The 13,812-nt window shown below is 40.2% G+C and overlaps 2 long non-coding RNA genes across 2 annotated transcripts in view; one reads left to right on the top strand and one right to left on the bottom strand.

The window, feature by feature from the left end:
• Nucleotides 1-336: 336 nt before the first annotated feature.
• Nucleotides 337-5,949, bottom strand: Gm41892. The gene is made up of 2 exons (XR_878080.2): nucleotides 5,312-5,949; nucleotides 337-1,330 (listed from the first exon to the last, which is right to left on the bottom strand). It is a non-coding gene; the product is annotated as a predicted gene, 41892 (long non-coding RNA).
• Gm14636 (predicted gene 14636) overlaps nucleotides 4,945-13,812 on the top strand; it is an 81,380-nt gene continuing 72,512 nt past the window's right edge. The window contains exons 1-3 of the long non-coding RNA NR_168020.1: nucleotides 4,945-5,104; nucleotides 7,143-7,243; nucleotides 9,727-9,816. This is a non-coding gene — a long non-coding RNA (predicted gene 14636). The remainder of the gene's footprint in view (nucleotides 5,105-7,142; nucleotides 7,244-9,726; nucleotides 9,817-13,812) is intronic.

Raw genomic sequence — 13,812 nt, 5'->3', positions numbered from 1 at the left:
GAGGTGCATCTTATTCCTGTTACTTTTGGAGCTTCTAAATCTTGTAAGTTTCCTTAACACCCTGAGACTTTTGGCCTTCCTATCTCCTGTCAGGAGGTGATGTTTTAATTTGTAGAAAACCACTGTACAATGAATAGTAGTTCTCATTGGTCTCTTTCATTTTCTTCCCTTCCTCCCTCCCTCCCTCCCTCCCTCCCTCCCTCCCTTCCTTCCTTCCTTCCTTCCTTCCTTCCTTCCTTCCTTCCTTCCTTTTTCCCCAAAGCCAAAGAATAACACAGTTAAATGGTGGTGTGAATATAAGGAGGTCTAGATTTAAAAAAAATGTTTTCATGTGAATAAGATAGTGCTGTATTCTTTAATTTGCCATGTGCATCAGAAATAACCATCAACAAAGAGAAGGGAGGGGAAGGGAATAAAGAGAAGGGAGAGAAAAATAGCTTACCAAAGGTTTTATAGGTGAAGGATTTGTCAAAAGTATTTAAATTTACATTTATTTATATATACACCCACTCACACGCACATATTTATATTTTTACTTTAAAGTTTTGAATCTAGTTTTTGAGAATTTTATATGTAAGTACTGTAACTACATTATTTTTAACAGCCCATCCTCTCTGCCTATAATTCTTCTCATGCCCCCACTTGCCTTTCAAATTCATTACCTCAAGCTGGCCATGATAGAGCATACTGTATACCTTTAATTCCAGCACTAGGGAAGCAGAGGCAGGAGGATCATTATGAGTTCGTGTCGAATTTGGTATACAAGTTGAGTTCCAAGAGGGCTAAGGCTACACATGGTGAAACCCTGTCTTCAAAACTACAAAATTAAAGCAAAATTCTTGCCCTCTTCTTCTATAAATTACAAACATACCAGTGCACGTGGGGGGGGGGGGATGCACGCGCGCGCGTACACACACACACACACACACACACACACACACACACACACATTGATTGTAGCTCTTCAGGGGTAGCTATTGTGAGATTTCCTCCATCCATCCATCCATCCATCCATGTTTGAATGTCATTGTGCAGGTCTTGCTTAGGAGACTATATTGTTGAAATTTCATGTGTGTAGCTTCCCTGTCACATATATAAGACACTATCTGGCAGCAGACTTCCCTGCTCTTTAGTTCTTAACAATCTTTCTGCCCCCCTTCCCCTGCCTTCTAAGAGCCTTGAATACAGGGATTGTATGGTAGATTTATCAGTTGGGGATAGGGACCTCCATGGTCAGTTGTCCACATTTTGACCAGTTGTCAATCTCTGTAGTAGTCTCCATCTGTTGCTAAAAGAAGCTTCTTTGATGAGGACTGAGGGCCACAATTACCTGTGAAGATAAGAATATGTATTTAGAATCCAGTTATGGAGTAAACTATTTTAAGAAATGGCAGTAGTAGGTTCTTCTCTATGGTACATGACCTCAGCAACCATTAGTAATTGGCTAGGTTTACAGTGACAGGCATAAATTACTTCCTGTTGAGTGAGCTTTAATTCGAATTGTTGGCTGTTTGTTTGTTTGTTTTTGTTTTTGAGACAGGGTTTCTCTGTGTAGCTCTGGCTGTCCTGGAACTCACTCTGTAGACCAGGTTGGCCTCGAACTCAGAAATCTGCCTGCCTCTGCCTCCCAAGTGCTGGGATTAAAGGCGTGCACCACCACTGCCTGGCCCTGTTGGCTGTTTTTAAGTTACTTAAAAGCAGTAGTATTTCAGTTTTAGAATTAGATGGGTTATGGTATTGTCTCTATCCTCATTGTCTTTTGTGAGAACTGTTGACTTATTTCCCTAAGAAAAGGAGACCAATTAAAGTGATTGATATTCTGCAAATTTAAATCAGTGATGTTGCCCACCAATCTTAATCACCCAAAGTAAAGAAATTTAGTGCTTTTTCGCAGAGCCAGAGTGGCAAATGACAAAAAAAAATCTGTCCCATTGCAGCCTTGTAAATCAATTCTCAATTACATGGGATAGGTGGGGGTAGATTTGTTTTATTATGTTCAGGTTCACAGCTTAAAAGGCAAATGGACAAAATTTGCTAAAATAATTATCACCTGACATCTTCTAAAGTGGGGAAAGCTAACACTCTTGAAAACTTTGTTGGTTTGAGAACTGGAATGAGAAGACATCAGTGGAATGCCTCGTTTTAATCCATGTTTTGACTGCAAGTTGAGCTCTTTTTCCAGGGTTCTATGTGGGATGTTCACATCTGCCCTCACCTATGTTGGAGGCATGTCAAGAAAACTTCTGAAGCCAAATTGGGGGGGGGGGTAGCATAGGATTCCTTGAGGACTGTGGAGGTGAATGCCTAATACACATTTTTACTTAAAACCCAACAAAAATTCTACTGCATAGGAATTATGTAAGAGATATATAATGGTGTTTAGTTAGTGGGGCAAAGGCTTTCTGCTAGTGGAAGAAGACACAGGGAAATTTATTTGAATTGTACCCTTTACATATCATGAGATCTTAGCTTAATTTTGGCCAGAACACAAGGAATTTGCTGGTGTATTTTTACCTTGTTTCCTTTTATTCAAATGGTCATGCCCTCTTGATTTTGAGAAATTCATCTGTTATCTCTTAGAACTGTGCCTGAAGTACTCTTTCCAGATTTATATGTTTAATCATGCTGATGTCCTGCTGATTTTTTTTTTTTAAATCAAAGAACTAAAACCTAAAGGACAAAGACAATTGTCAAGTGAGCTATACAGATCAGGGGTTAATTCCTGGAGATTCAATGGAAAGAGTGTAAGCAAATATTTAATAAGGTAGACAGAAAGAAATGAAATGCATTTCTGGAGAATAGACAGGGTCACACTGGAACTTATGATAGAAGCAGTCAATGAGTAATTGAGAACCAATATCTGATATATAACTTAAGATCTGAAGATCACTTAAAATTAACTTTCAACAACCCACAACAATCTAAAGAGTTTGACTTGTAGTTGCTTAGTTTTATCTTAGATGATTTTTATTTCTTTTTTTTTTATTTTTATTTCTTAAAAGTGTTTCTTTGGAGGCATAAATAAATGTTAGAATATAATTGAATTTATCAGAGGCATTTACTTGGATTAATTAGGTAATAAAGCATTTTCAAATTTCTAATTTACTAATCAATGTCACCAGAATGCTGAATTACTTTATTTTTATTATGATGATCAAAAGAGATAAATGGAGGCCTAGCTCAAACTGGAAGAAAGAAGAGGGAAGAGGCAGCAGTCACTCTTTGCTTAATCACTGGCATTTGTCATGCTTTCCACAAAAAGGGGAGCATCCTTGTTTTTTCTAAAGACATTTTTCTTCACTTCAGCTTCTCTTCTTTAGGACGGTTTATCATTCATATGGTCCTGATTTACCCAGAAACATGTATAGTAATAATATTTTCCATTAATCAATTTAATTATCTTAATTTGGGTTCACAGAAGGAGGAAACTTGAAAAAGCAAAAACAAAAACAAACAAACAAACAAACCAATTATTGGTTCTCTCAGGAGCAGGAGAACCCAGAGTTCAAAGCCAGGATGGGCAAACAGTCAGACCCGGTTTCAAAACAATTAGAACAGAAAAAAACCCCGGGTTCCCAAGAATTAGGCTAAGTGAATGGTTATAGTCTGGGTTGAAAATTCAGCATCATGAAATTCAGATGGATTTTGACAGTGAATGATCATGAATTTTCCTATCTTGTTTAAGAACACAAATGCTTAAAAACATGTTATGTTTGAGGGAAAATTTTGGTGGGGAAAAAAGGAAGAGGAAAAAAAAGAGGAAAAAAAGAAGGGATGTTTGCCTGAAGGAGGAAGAAATAAAATAAAAGCTATCAGATCAGCTATTCCATCATTAGAAAATTAGTGGGAATCTTAGTTTTTCTTGGCTTTAAAAACAATCCGTGCTTTGCCAGATCTAAACATACAATTAACCTGGAAGAAAAGAATTACTTTTCCTATATAATGGCATTTAGTAATCTCCATGAAACAGATATTTTATAACTAAAGAGGAAATCTCTGGGGTTGCTAATTTCAAAATTCTGAGCCTGTTTAAGAATACTTCAAATATATACTTTAAATCAAGCCAATTAATACAATTACAGTGGGTTTAAATAACACATATACATTGGTTCTGTTTCTGTAAAACATAGTTGTTCTGTTATTTATATTTTGGTTTTTTTTTTAAATGAGAAACGTGGCATATGTAATACATATAAGAAATGCAACTTTAAAATAAAAAGAGAGAGCCTGTTGTCTTCTGCCATCGCACGCACACATGTATACACACACACACACACACACACACACAGAGAGAGAGAGAGAGAGAGAGAGAGTGAGAGAGAGCGAGCGCAGGATCCCCAAATCAATTAGTATGGAAATCGTTAGATTTCCTCTGAACATTACTGGGGTTATGGGGCTATAAGGACGGCAGCATATCCAGGTAGTTAATGTAACAGAAACATGAAGCAGGCTGCAACTTGTATCTTTCCCCGGGCAGTTGGCAGGGTTATTTCTTTGCCTCTTCTCACAGGCTCATTCTACTCCTCTTTACTTGATTCCCAACCCCCCAATCCCCACCCCTCAATCCCGCTGCACGACCTACTCGGGCCCAGCTTCCCACAAAGCATGAGGCAGTAACCCAACTGGTGGTGGAAGGTGCCTGGCTGGGAGTGAAGAGCCTGCGGAAGAACAGGGCAGAGCATGCAGTGCCCAAGGCCTAGGAGTCTGGATGAGTACTGGAGGGTTAGGAGGGCAGGAGTCCGGGCTATCCCAGGGCCGCCCGGAGTCTTCCTGGACCTGGAACCCCGGAACTGCACCGCCAGGCTCAGGCTAGGCAGCTCAGAGCCAGTCCCCGCAGCGATGGGCGGGCGGGCGGGCGGGGGCGGAGCGCAGAACAGTGCTGCGCGGGTGGCGGGAAAGGGGCGGGGATGAAGGCTCGGGTTGGGCGAGTGCGGACCCAGTAACAGAACCTGTGTGCAAGAGCTAGGTGAAGGACCTCTAGCACTAGGGAGCTCTGTCCACTTCTCTGAGGAAGTGAGGCCACGTGTGGGGTACCGCAACCAATTCATCATTGCCTTCTCCAGCTGCTGGAGACAGGGCACCGGAGGGTGCACTCCAGGTTCAGGTAGGTCCACCACCCGCCCCCCGCCCCCCAGCAACAGTGGCGCACTACCCGCTTCTGGGGTTGCCGCGGCCTGGGAAGCAGGGCTGCTATGGCCAACCCGGACGAGAGCTGGCCAGGTCCCATTGCCAGAGGAGTGTTCTGGGCGCCGTAGGGTGCAGGCTTGGAAGGTCGCTCAGGCTAGGTGGAGGAGAGGTGCGGGAGGACTACCTCCTGTAGGATTCGCTCCTTCTGGTCTTTGGGGTTGTCCTCACTTCGTCTCCTTCGGAAGGACGTGAACACCCATGCGGCTTCTGGAGACTGCGACCCACTAGCGATCTGGGTGGTAGTTGCCTGTCTTTCCAATCTTCCTGATTCCCATCCAACAGCCACGAGGACGCTCCTGCTCCTGGCAGGCTTGAACCAGAGGGACTGTGTGAGGAGAAACTAGTGGCAAGGTTGGCCAGGGCGTGCGGGGAAAGCTAGAGTTGCTAGAGTATTGTGTGCCAGCGCCAAGCCACACCCGGGGGCTCCCTCCTGCTGTCCGAGCTAGGGTGGGGGCTGGGATTTGGGGTGTGCAGAACTTCCCTCAGAGGGCTGGCCGCGCACACAAGCCTTGGGAGCTCGTGCACTTTTGCACGAGGGCTTCTTGGAGGCATGTGGGAGCAGTATTGGTCCTTGGCAGGTACTCAAAAAGGTCTTTGAGATGGCTCAGCGCACGTCCGGGATTGGGAAGTAAAGGGAGAAGGTTTTGGTCGTGTGTGTGTGTGTGTGTGTGTGTGTGTGTGTGTGTGTGTGTGTGTGTGTGTGTGCAGGTACAGGTCCTAGAAAGGAGGAGGCGAGTGTCCCAAGGAGACTTGAGTTTCCAGGATTTGCGTAGCTTCTATAAACAAAACAAGCTTTCAGGCTTTAAAGTAAATTATGGGTAAGTGGGGTGCGTCTCTGGTGTAGGTAAAAAAGCATGGGCTTGGCGAAGTAGCAAGCCAGGCTGGTTTGGTTGGGGTCTTTTGCTGTCTACAAGCGGTGGGCACGGGAAGTGCTTCTAGTTTCTTTGGCTTAAGGCCACTTGTCTTGGGAAGACTGTGGTGATCAGATGAAGCCCAGCTCTGCAACGCAGCTGTTGGGCAAGGTGCTCCCTCTTATTTTCAATTAACTCCAGGATTCCAAGGTTTGTCTTTATCTTTCTCTCCGACTCAAATCCTTCTTTTATCTTATGGTTGCTTGGATTTTGGTGATTGCTTATGAGAAGGGGATTTTAATCAATAGGATGTAGAGAAGATCTTTTAGGATTTGTAGTCAAATAAGGGCCAGAGCACTATGATGAAGACAACCCACCAAACATCGATTTAGATAGAACGAAGCTCTGTTCAGACTGGAATTATAGTTTTTAAATAGGCATCTTATGACCTTTTGATGTAATAACCCTAGCTTGGGTCCGTTATCTCTTTTTATCTGGTTAATTTATGGAATTCTTTATCCCCAGATTATCATACAGGGCAAGCTGTTTTGTAATTTTAAAAGGTAGGTCTTGAAATGGCTGTTAAGTTATGCTGGCATGTGCTCTCTCTCTCTCTCTCTCTCTCTCCCCCTCCCCTTCTTCTTCTTCTCCTCCCTTGATCTCTCCCTTTCAACCCCATCTCCCTACTCTCCCTCTTTTTTTTTTTTTTTTTTTTTTTTTTTGATTTTCGGTTTATTCCTAGGCTAGCTTGGAACCCGATAGCCCAGGATGGTCTCAAATATTTGGTCATTTCCCTTCTCAACCTTCCTGAATGCTCTCTCTCTCTCTCTCTCTCTCTCTCTCTCTCTCTCTCTCTCAATGAACTGGGGAGAAGGCCATTTGGTTGATGACCTGGGACATAGGAACATTTCAGTTTCTAAGCAACTTCTTTATTAAACCGTTGTGGGAGGAGATGACTTAGGTATGTTGCTTTGAGAGAAAGAACACTTGGCTCTTTTGGAGCAAATATTTTTTCACTTTCCCTTCCATTTTCTCTATTAGATGCCCAGGAAAGATGCATTGCTGATGAATAATACAGGATTTATTTCTTGTTTATGTCTACAGGTGGCAGTGTTGAAGCCGAAAGCTTCTAAAGAAGTGGTTTCAGAAAAATTAAGAGTTGAATGTATATGAGTAAGCAAACGTAGGAATCCAAAAAACCACAGGTATGTAGGACAATTCATCTATCTGGCTTTATAATTATTTCATTTCAATAGTGCTAACCCATTTTCTTTTATGCTAAATATTTTGATATTTCTATAGACTTTTTTGAAGTGAAACATATTTCAAGGTTCTCTCAGAGGAGAATGTAAGACTAATTATCTATTTCAGATAGTGCATTTAAATAAAAATATGCAGCATGCCAGATCATTCCAGTTTACTATTCTAAAAGAGGTGTTGTTTTTCCATTGTATCCAAATGGTGTATTTTAAAGAGTGATCTGATCATTTCTTTTTAAAACGTTTATCTGCCAGCTGCTCCACACTTTTTTTTAATTACATTTCTGACTTGTCATGTTGAGCCAATATTAGAACTACTGCTGTTAATTCTATATCACATTGATCAGAATATGGCTACGTCACAAAGCTTCTTTGTACTTCACACTCTCTACCTCTGCCTCCCTAGTGCTGACATTATATGTGTGTACCTCTCCTGGTTTATGCTGGGGCTTTGTGCGTGCTAGGCAAGCACTCCACCACTTAGCTTGGCCCACGCAGTTTTTTTTCACACTAGCCTCTCTGTGTTTAGAACCTTCTCATTGCTTTGCAATTATTATCTGGCTGCTTTTTCAGCCCAGCAATTCACCCCTTTGACTAAAATACAGGCATGTTATATGCAATGCAAAGGCAATCAAGTTTGCAAAATTGTAAGAGCAGAAGGATTTGTCTCTGATTATTATTACAGTGTAAGATTTTGCATATGAATCTCTTTAATATCCACATCATTACTAATGGAAGGAGCCAGGGGAGATGGAGAAGACATTACCTTTTTTTTTTTTTCTTTCTTTTCTTTTCCGAAGTAAAAGCTGTTGTTACATGTGCTAACTGACTGCTTACAGTTAGGCAATAAAATATCCCTTTATAAAAAGAATGAACGTTTCTCTTCTTACATAGGTAGATAGCGGGGAGAAAGTATAGGTATGAGAAGGATGCCATACATTTATCAAATACTGGAGTGTGAGAACACTGTAACCTGACTGCAGAATTCAAGATATTCCAAAGAGACAATGTGTGTCTCAATCTGATTGTGAGACTATTGAAAGAATGGACCCTGAAGAAATGGACATTTCCCTGAGAAGAAGAAAAAGCCATCAGCCAGAGGGGGAGATTATCTCTGCAAAAGAGATTTCACACAGTTATAGCAACTTGTCAGAACACCTTTCAGTCCAGATCATGATGGGTCATTGGTAGGTGCGACCATACCTTGATCAAGACTGCTTAGATAGGTAAATCCTTGGACCTATATTTAAACTTTGATTTTGCATTAGGACCTTGACTGGCTTGGGAGATAGTGAGTCTCCTTGTCCTTGTTCCCATTGTGGCTACATTAGATACATTTGCCCTTTTTGCTTCCCACATTTAATTTGGCTCTTTTAACTGGCTTTTTGAGGGTAGGTAGCAGGACCTAACTTGACATAGTTATGAACCACTCCAAAGTTTGATAACACTTTATAATATATAGACTCTTTTTGTCTCTGTCTGTCTCTGTCTCTGTCTCTGTCTCTCTGTCTCTGTCTGTCTGTCTCTCTCTCTCACACACACACACACACACACACAAACACACACATATTTTCTGGGCGTGGGGTGCTGCTAGGAATGGAACTCAGGGCCTTGAATACATACCAGGTAAATGCTCTAACCCTGACCATCTCCAGTCTTATATTGTGATTTTTGACATTATGCTTTTCTAGTTGGGGGAAGGTGGCCATGAGCTAATGGGAATCTAAAATAAAATTCTGTGATGTTTTTGAAAATTAAAAAGGCCATGACTGTCATAGTGGCGTATGATTTTAATCCTAACTCTCAGGAAGCAGTAGCAGGTGAAATCTGTGGTATGCACTGAAACCCTGTCTCAAAACAAAACAAAACTAAACTAAACAAAACTAAACTAAACAAAGCACCAGGGCAGGGCGTGGTAGCACACCCTTTACTTCCAGCACTTGGGAGTCAAAGGCAGGCTTGGTCTATAGAGCAAGTTCCAGGACAGGTACGGCTACCAGGGAAGCCTTGTCTCAACCCCCCCCCCAAAAAAAAACCCCAAAAACTGAAAAAGGAAACATTGTTAAATCGGACATTTCCCCAGTGGAAAGCAAACACAAAGTATACATTCCAAGTATAGACTAGATCAAAGAAAACCAGGTAATTCTAAAAAGACCCACTAGGTAAAGAGTGCTTTTAGGAAAGGGAACAGGAAACAGGTATATTAGGAAACTGGGAAGTCCTAGTAGAATAGGGTCCAAACCTAAAGAAGGTTTAAAAAAAAAATTAAGGTTACACTTTGTTGGCTTTTGAATCAGAGACTCCTGATTGAAAGGCCTGAGATGTTTTACAAATAATTTACCTTTGAGAAATAGCAAACATGTAGTAAAAGGACAAAGTGAAGTAATCCAAAGTATACTGCTCATTTAATGTTTCCTGTTTCTATTCAGCCTGGGACAGATCAAGCCTAGTACCTTTCCAGCACTTAAGAAGAGTTCATGCCCAATCGATTCACTATTCATCTTGATTCCATCATGAAGGTAAACTAAATTGCCATTAAACAATAATAAAACTCAATCTACTGCTTTGATCTGCTTTTAAGATCTATATCAATAATATCATACAATAGGAACTCTCTGGTGTATGTCTTGTTTCACAGGCAATTAGTTGATCCCTTGAATAAATTGAGTAATAATTTACTTGTTTTTTGTTACATCTTTGGGTAGTATCCAGGATTTGGCTAAAATGAATGAAACATCTTTGAACGTTCTTGCTTGTTTCCTTTGGTGCACATTTCTACTCAGTTCTCCCGACATAAACATAGGATAGAATGTAATACTCAGAGATTGATCTTCAGTAGATGTTGCCAAAAGTTTTCCAAAGTAGTAATACCAACTAAAATTCTACTAGTGCCATGTAAAAATTCTGGTTCCTCTCTACATTTTAAGTGATACTTTTTTTTTTAGACATGCTCTCTCTGTATTCTTTATTGCTAAGGCTGGTCTATAATGCTTGAGCTATTTCCAAGCAGGAAGCTGTAGTCACACATAATTTTTATTTGATTTTTACTTATGTTTGATGAGAGCACAGTTATATTTTTGTAGGTTTAAAAATACATACTTTAAAATTCTGGTTAAAAATATATATACATGCAAATTATTATTTAACCTATTTTCTTGTATATAGTTACTAACATTCGGTTTGTTCACATTGTTACATATGTATTTCTACTATTCACAAGAAAACCAAAGCTCTGATAAAATAAAATACCTTATACCCCCTTGCTAATATAGTAACCAACATGCTAGTTTCTATGAATTTACCACTGTAGGCACTTCGTGAGTAGAATCTTAAAGTGATCTGGGTTATTGTCATCTTATTTCAGTTAGAATGCTGCTTCAAAGTCTGCCCACATTGGAACTTTTATATTCTGTGTGTGTATGTAAAATAATACCCATTTACTTGTCCACAGACTCTTGACTAGTGCCATCTTTTGGCTGATGTGAATAATGCTGCCATACACATAAAGGTACAGATATTCTCCTTAAGACTCTATTTTCAATACACACACATACATGCACACATACGCACACAGAGAGACAGAGACAGAGAGACAAGGTAGAGTGTCTGGAAGAATTTATTTTTATTTTTTTAAGGAACTGCTATACGGTTTGTGCTGTGCTTTAGACCCATTTTACACTACTGACAGTAGCATGAAGGTTCTGATTTCTCTACAGCCTGACCAAAACTTGTTCATTTCTGTCCCGCAACCCTCTACTGAGTAGTACCCATTCTGATTACTGTGAGGTGATCCTTGTGAGTTTAAAATCCATTCTTGTTGAGTGGTCATGCTGAATGGTAAAGATACCATTGACATTTTTATATCCTTTTTGAGTGCTGTCCAAATCTTTTGCTCCTTTTTTTTTTGTTGTTGTTTTGTTTTGTTTTTAAGGCAGTCGCACAGGCTGGCCCTGCACTTGGTATATAGCTCAGGTTGGCCTCCAACTGTCCAACTGGTGATTTTCTTGCCCTAGGCTCTCAAGTGCTAAAATTGATGTCATGAAGCACCATGTCCAACTATTTACTCACTTTTGAAACCCCTTATTTTATTGTTAGAAATATATTAGTTTTCATGTGAGTCCTTTGTCAGTGTATATGTATTAGTATTTCTGGGTTTGGTTGTAGTCACCTGCAATCCTATCACTCAGGAGATGTTGATTGGAATATTGTTAGTTCAAGTACAGCCTGAGCCACTAGTGAGACCCTGTTTTAGACATAAAACAAAACCAAAACCAACCCACCCTTTTTCTTCCAACCTGTGGTTTGTCTTTTTATTCTTAACATGTCTTTTGATATTTTTAATAAAGTTCACTTACTTTTTTTCTTTTTTTCTTTTATGGTTATTGCCTTTTTGTTCTACCTAGAAAATCTTTGCCTACTTCAGAGTTCTTTTTATTTTAAAATTTTATTTCTTGAAACAAAGACTGGTGGTATAGTCCTGAGCTGGCTTCTAACTTCAGCCAATTCTTCTGCCTTAGTTTCCTGAATGCCAGGTTTACCAGCATGCATCACCATGATGGCCTTGTATTGCTTTTAAAGCATCTCATTAGATACAACCACCTGTGATAGGAAGATCTGGATGTCAGCTGGCAGGTCATCAAGAGGAATTCTTTGTTTAGTGTTGAGATTCCTCTAGTGGAGTTCTTGGATTAACAGGTGACAATCTTTTGAAGTGGCAAGCTTGTTCCAGCAAAATGTGTCCTCATTACTAGCCCCTGCTACACAGAGGCCGCACCCCCTAAGTCTGGTTTTGTTTGTCTGCTTGTTTGTTTTCTGTTATATTTTTTTTAACTAGTGTCATCAGGGTCTGGTTATAGGCCCCCAAAACTCAGGGCTTTTTATTTTTAAGTTCTTTTTTAATTGCAAAGGGCACATGAAGAAAATTTATCCAGTAGATGTCTTCTTAAGCTAGCTACAGAGTTAAGTAGACCTTTATCTGAGATGCTTGAGTCCAGAAGTACGTTGGATCTTTTAGATTTTACAATATTTGTCCCTACCTAATGGGACCCAAGTTTAAGCATGGGTCTAATTTATATTTATATAAATTATCCGTACTGCTTGGTTGTAATTTTAAATAATGTCTTTATTTTGTCTTTGTTTTGATTGTGTCACAAAGTGAGATCAGGAATAAAGTTCTTCAGATTTTGTAGCATTCAGATTGTGGATTTGGGATGTTAAACTTATATAAGCGCATTTCAAGTATGTGCCACAAATACCAAAGTTGATAGTCATTTCTGTAGTAGGTGGAATAAAGGTGTTTTTAAAACTTGTATATACCCCACCACCTTTCTTGGTCTGTTGAGTGTATTTATAATTCCAGTGTTTCTGAGGCAGAAACAGGAGGATTAGCCCAAGTTTGAGACCAGTCTGGTCTAATGTGTGAGGCTATATCTCAAAATCAAAATAAAACTATTTAAAATGATCAATATTTGCCTGGACATAGACACTGTTACTCATGTAGTCTGCATTAATGTCATTGACATATTTAGGACCTGGTTAAGTGGGAGGAACCCAAGGGGAAGACTGACAGCTACAGAAGAGAATGAGCAAAGTAGATGCCTCAAGGTTTCCCTCTGTTCCTAATCACCATCACTGATGTTTAGAGTTACTTTTCTTTAGTCCCTGAGATTTTAGTTGCCTTCCCACCCCAGGATTTTGTCATCTTTTAGCATTTTGTTTTCTGCATCTTTATCTTTCTCTGAATATTCTGCATTCATACCTTCACTCTCATATTTTGAATTGCCCCCCCCCCCCATGTTCTTAAGATAATTCCCCAAATTCCAGCACTAAAGAGGTCAAGGCATGCAATTCAGAAGTTTGAGGCCAGCCTGAGCTGTATAATGAGACCCTATCATTTTGTGTTTTTTTTTTCTTTTGTTTGTTTATTTGTTTTGAATCATGGTTTCTCTGCATAGCCCTGGCTATCCTGGAACTCACTCTGTAGCAGGCCTCGAACTCAGAGATCCACCTGCTTTTTTGCCTCCTGTGTGTTGCGATTAAAGGCAATGTGCCACCACTACCTGGATGAGACCCTATCTTTAAAAGAAAACAAAACAGTAAAATTTGACCATGCAACATAAAAAAAGGTGCCCTACTATCAGGTTCCCTATTCTGGGTCTGGATGTGGATCATTCATTAATGGCCTTTTATCTGTGTTCCTAGGGAATGTGCCTAGGGATTCCCTTTAGTCTACTCTTCTGTTCTTCCTTAATTAATGTACTTACCATGCTTCTATGATTCCAAAGTAGAGACTTGCCATGGCTCCTTATCTCCCCATACAACTTTACTCACCCTCCCAGCCCATACTTAGTTGGTTGTCAAGTCTCAAACTTTGCTCCTCTGAAGCATCTTATAAAGACGTCTTCTTGCCCTTGCTTACGGACCCTTTTCAAACGTAGTAACTGCTTTCCAGCTGACGCCCAAATTGGACTCTGTCCATTAATCCGTCTTCTACTTGTCATCAGCTTTCTTAAAAC

This window comes from Mus musculus, chromosome X (genome assembly GCF_000001635.26).
Source record: "Mus musculus strain C57BL/6J chromosome X, GRCm38.p6 C57BL/6J".
NCBI classification, from domain to species: Eukaryota; Metazoa; Chordata; class Mammalia; order Rodentia; family Muridae; genus Mus; species Mus musculus.
Note: the sequence above shows the minus strand (reverse complement) of the source record. Positions and strands in the feature narration are given on the sequence as shown.